At 43.5% G+C, this 5,513-nt stretch overlaps 1 pseudogene; it reads right to left on the bottom strand.

The window, feature by feature from the left end:
• Positions 1 to 2,110: 2,110 nt before the first annotated feature.
• On the bottom strand, positions 2,111 to 5,126 carry LOC141558873 (pre-mRNA-splicing factor CWC22 homolog pseudogene; annotated as a pseudogene).
• Between the last annotated feature and the right edge of the window lie 387 nt (positions 5,127 to 5,513).

The raw sequence follows: 5,513 nt of genomic DNA, 5'->3' as shown, positions 1-5,513 counted from the left end.
GAGTAGACACAGCAGATCTCTTACCAGAGAGCGATCCGGCAGCTTCTGGAGACCACAGCTCGCTACAAGAATGGTTTTTGGAAAACCTGGAAAGACTTGTATGAATTGAGAAAAAGTGAAGTGGGAAGGGGGAAAAGCACCTGGAATACATTGTACACAGTAACTGCAATATGATAACTATACCACTGTGAAAGACTTTGGTGCTGTGATAAATACAATGATCTAGGACAATGCCAAAGGATTCATGGTGAAAAATGTTAGCCATATTCAGAGAGAGAACTGATGATAGCATTTTGTTTGATATAAAGCTCTGTTTTGAATGGCTACTCATTTTTTAATGATTATTGCTATTCTTTATAATGGCTGAGGAAAGGACTCAAGAGAGAGAGAGTATCAGATTGAAACTGTAAATAAGAATATTTTAAAAATAAATCCGTTAAACTTAGCAGAAATGGAAAAAAAGAACTTCAACACAAAATTGATATAATGAGAGAGTAGGAGGTGAAAAACCAAAGTACATTAAATGAGAAATAGAAAAATAAATTAATAAGAAGAAATATAGATGGAGACTTCTTAACCAATGATGACCCTATTGGTCAAGTATTAAATTAAAACTCATCACAAAAATCTCTTTAACTTTGTGTCATTTGATACTTAGAAAATGATTACAGTAGGTTAGACCCTTAGAACCTCTGCTAGAAAATTCTTATAAAACCTCAATGGGTCTGCTGGTTTTCTGTCTTTTCTTTTTTCTACTCATCTTCCACAGAGTTAATGCAAGAATTATCCTAAGATATTGTCATTACCCTATTCCCCAATCTTCAAACATCCTTCACTGTTTCTTAGGTAAAATACAAAGTAGCATTTTAGGCCCTCCATCATCTGCCTCCATCCACCCTACCTTTCCAGGTATTTCACATTAAATGTCTTCATGTCCTCAACATTAAATCCAAAGTGAACTATTGCCAGTTCCTCATTTACTTTCCATTTCTCTCTCCTCTTTTGGAAGCAGAGGTCTGATCCACAAGAAAAACATCTTCCATAACCCAAAGCAGGGAATCTTTCCCAGGCAAAAGAGATTTTGTATAGCTAGAGCAGCTCAATTCAACTGAGACTTCAGAGGCTAAGGTCACTAAGGATAATGAAGGACTTAGATATTTTCCCCAGCAAAATGTAAGCACCTAAAGATGAGGGTCCATTTTCATTTTTTGTTTTTAGCTATGAGACTTAGCAGGGACTTTACTACATACAGAGTGAATGAAAAATCTCAGGATATAAATTGGGAAGATAAGGATGGACTGTCCAGACAATAAGTCTGAAGAACTGAGACCTGGTAGGTGAGGTGTCTGAGGAAGTGTAATGAGCCCTACGGGAGTAAGGAAAGGTCTTGCTCTTTTCCTAATAGTTTCACTAGTCCTGAATGCCTCTATCTGCTTCACAAGCAAAACCCCCTTCATCTTTTTCTCTCTCATCTTTTTCTGAACTAGTAGAAATATTTGTCCCCCTCACAAGATCATCCCACAAGCTTCATATCTTGGTCTCTGGCAACAGCTGATGGTGGACACTTCTCATGGTCTGTGGACCCTGCATAGACTTTCCCTTGGCTAGATGAGTAAAGGAGTAACCTTCATGGCAGCAGAGGAAGTAGCAGAGACTGTACAAGTGTATCTATCTATCTATCTATCTATCTATCTATCTATCTATCTATCCATTCATTTATTTATTTTTAAAGAAATGACTTTTTAAAAGTGTTTTAAAAACTCAAATAAATGCTCTGTAAGAAATGACCAGCAGGAGGAATACAGAGAGGCTTGGAGAGACTTAAATCAACTGTTGCTGGGTGAAATGAGCAGAACCAGAAGATCACTATACACTTCAACAACAATACTGTATGAGGATGTATTCTGATGGAAGTGGAAATCTTCAACATAAAGAAGATCCAACTCACTTCCAGTTAATCAATGATGGACAGAAATAACTATACCCAGAGAAGGAACACTGGGAAGCAAATGTAAATTGTTAGCACTACTGTCTATCTACCCAGGTTACTTATACCTTCGGAAGCTAATAATTAATGTGCAACAAGAAAAAGGTATTTACACACATATATTGTATCTAGGTTATATTGTAACACATGTAAAATGTATGGGATTACCTGCCATGGGGGGGGGAGGGAGTGGAGGGAGGGAGGGGATAATTTGGAAAAATGAATAAAAAAAATAAAAAAATAAAATAAAATAAGAAAAAAAAAAAACCTCAAAGCTTTATTATGAAATCCATGTGTACAATATATTATCAGGAAAGTAAATGAGGTCTTAAACTCCCATTTATTTGGACAAGATGTAACATACAACTTGAAATTAAGTCTCTAATTTTCAAAAACTGCAACAAAAACAATGATTCACTATATTATTATGTCTTCAGACCACCAAAAAACATTATAAAAATATTTTTGTCACTGACAAATGCACTGACTCAATGAAAGTTTAACAGTCTTATTCACAACATATAGGCAAACATTATGTTCTCTTTACTGAAAGTGTTCTCTTCAAAGATGTTTAACCAAAAGGAGAGAATTTCATTTTTTTCAGGGGAGATCGGAAAAACTGATTATAAAAACCTTTCAAAGAAAACCCATCGAAATGTATAAAACAAACTAATACTGTATACAAAGGTCAATTCAGGTCACATTGTGAATTTCACTACTCTTTTTCTAAACTGTTTTGTTCTTCTTTTTTTCATCCTTTGTGCTTTTTTTTCTTTGCTTTTTATCCGAATCAGAACTAAGGCTACTCCTGGATGAGCATTCACGTGCCCTGGAAGAATCCCAGCTGCTCTCGCTGCTGTCAGAATCGGAGCCCGAGGAATCGGAGTCCGAAGACCAGGACGAAGAGGAGGAGGAATCCGCAGACTCGGCATGCCGTTTCTTTGCCCTGAAGAGCTTGCGTGCATTTTTCAGATGTTCTCGCAATTCATCCGTTAAACCTCCGAGACCGATGCAAGTAAAGAAGTTGATGGCAAACCGAGTGTTTCTTGGATGATCTCGGGGAAATAATCCCTCCAAGAACGGCTGCAATGTTTCATCCTTCAGTCTGGCATTCAGACGAGGAAGGCCCATGCATTCACAAAGTTCTTGGAAAAATGTTTTGATAAAGACTCTCCTGGAAGTCGAAGTTTCTTCATTCAGAGTTAGACATTCAAGAGCGCTCCACGGAAGCGCGTCGGTGTAGAAGAGATGAGCAAACATCATGGCAACATTTCTCACTTTTTTGCTTCTCAAACGATGGATGGTAGCGTACTGTTCCTGGAAAATAGTCTCAAAGGATTCCAAGAACTCCCTTTTCAGCCTGCAGAAACGCCCTGCCAACAAGCCAAAGAAATTCTCCCCCGGGCCCTGTTGGGCACAGCAGTCGACTATCATGCGGCAAAATTCTTTTGTCCGGCTGCCTGGGAACCGCAGTTTCAGCAGTTTGTGAGCGCATTCTTCAAAATCTAAACTGGACCGGATGGCAAGATAAACTGTGCGACGAAGTGCCTCCCGATCGAGGTCTGTTTTGTCCCGGCTAGAGACCCTCCGTCCTTCTTCCTCCTCACGCCCGTCTCCCTCTTGCTCCTCAGCTTCTTCGCTACTTGCAGCATCTTGGTCTGCGTGCGAATCACTGTCCCCTTCACCAAGAACTTCTTTCCCGGTACCTGCGTATTTCAGTTCGTTTTCGACGAAGTTTGGATCCAGACTGAAGACATTGAGCTCATCCTCGGGATTATAATCGTCTTCCAGTGGAAGCAGGTGCGTGAACTGGTCTTGCTCCTCTACCAGATCGAGTCCTTCCAAAATAGCCGGATGGTCCTTGAATCCGTCCTTACGGAGGGCAAGCATCACTTCAATCAGGGATTGAAGTCGTTTGTCAATGTCAGCTTCGTAGAGAATGAGGCCGAGGCGCTCAAAGATGGCGTTGATTCCCCCGGGGGAGAGCAGGGTTAATTTGAGGCCGCATTCTTGGAGAATCGCAATGGCCACTTGGACGCTATTCTCCGTTGGTGTCTCCAGAAGTAAGGCGAGCATCTCTAAACACAAGAGTCCATGGGCCACGTTCTGATTAACGAGGTGGGCCGCGAATCTCGAAGCCGTCAGACAAGCCAGCACATCGTTTCTGTGATAGCCCTTCCGAAAGTTGCGGATGACCTTCCAGAGGATAAGTTCTCCAATGTCGGGGAACTGGGAATTGATAACGGCCACGAGAGCCGCATAAACCTGGGAAAAGTCTGGACGTTCCCTTAGCGCTCGCAACACGGAGCGACACAACAGTCCCCTTCCCCTGCCGATGTCTGCGCGGAGGAGTTCCTGAGCGATCATGCCGATGTTGGCAACGTTCGCTTCGTTGATAAGACGGTTGATGGACTTCTTTAAGGCCTCCCAGCTCATCCTTTGGGCCACCAAGACGTTTAGATCCGAAATCCGCTCCTGCATCAACCGCAGCTCTGCTGCAGGAATATAGGCGCCACGTGTGCGTGGGAAGGGCGGATCCACGGCGCCTTTCTTCTTCTTGGTGGGAGGCCCGTCCGGCACACGCGAACTCCGAGTTGTCGGAACTCTTTCCGTACTGCTGTCTGGAGAAGGGGGGTTTCTGTACCTTTTCCGACCAGAAGCTCTGGCGCTCTCTCTCCCCGTACAGTTTCCAGTACCCCTCCTTGGAGATCCCCCGGTCCTGTCACGCAAATGTCTTCGCCTTGAACGTTCTTGACGTGACCTGTGGTGATGTCTGTCTCCAGGGAATGGCTTCTGTTCTTCATCTCCCTCTCCCGGAGAACGCCTGGGGTAACGCTCCCTTCTCTCACCACCAGGATTAGGCTTTATCCGGGCCATGCTGCTTTTCATTCTCGGTTGTTTGCTCCCCTCTGCAGTGGTCTGAGGCTGTACACAAACTGCTCCAAAACTGTCAGCACGCGTTCGATAATCTGGCAGTCCGGTTTGCTCTCCTGGCAGGAGAAAATTTCCCTGGAGCTCCAGCACAACACCGAGCGCTCCAAGGCAAAAGAACTGTTTTGAAGAGTCGCTTTTTTGGGGAAGCTCCTTCAGCTCCGCACTTATTGCCCAGAGCAAGCTTCCAAACTCAGCCTCAAGGAGACCAAGCCTAAACCAGTTCTGGCATTGAGGAGTTTTTATAGTGGAGTAAGTCCCTCCCCCAGAGGAAGGGTGGAACTCTTCTTATCTGAGTTCTCAGCCCAAGTTGGTGTGAACTCAGACGGCAGTTGTCAATTCCCGCCTGGCCCAACAACTGAAACATCAGTTATTGGCCAAAGGAACCTGAATAAGCCTAGAAACAGAAAGGTTACCAGAGGGTGTAATTATCAGGTTCAGAGAAGGTGCTAACTCATCTTATTGGCGGAAGAAAGTTCTTTTTCTGGGACTTTGCTGGATCCGGGAATTCACAAGTCGGATCCCGTGCCTCCAGTTCCAAGCCTTTGTCTTTCAAGGCTGTCACGGAATGAAAAGGGCTATTGTGGGCTTCCTT

The sequence above is a fragment of the Sminthopsis crassicaudata genome, chromosome 2 (genome assembly GCF_048593235.1).
Source record: "Sminthopsis crassicaudata isolate SCR6 chromosome 2, ASM4859323v1, whole genome shotgun sequence".
Lineage (NCBI taxonomy): Eukaryota > Metazoa > Chordata > Mammalia > Dasyuromorphia > Dasyuridae > Sminthopsis > Sminthopsis crassicaudata.
Note: the sequence above shows the minus strand (reverse complement) of the source record. Positions and strands in the feature narration are given on the sequence as shown.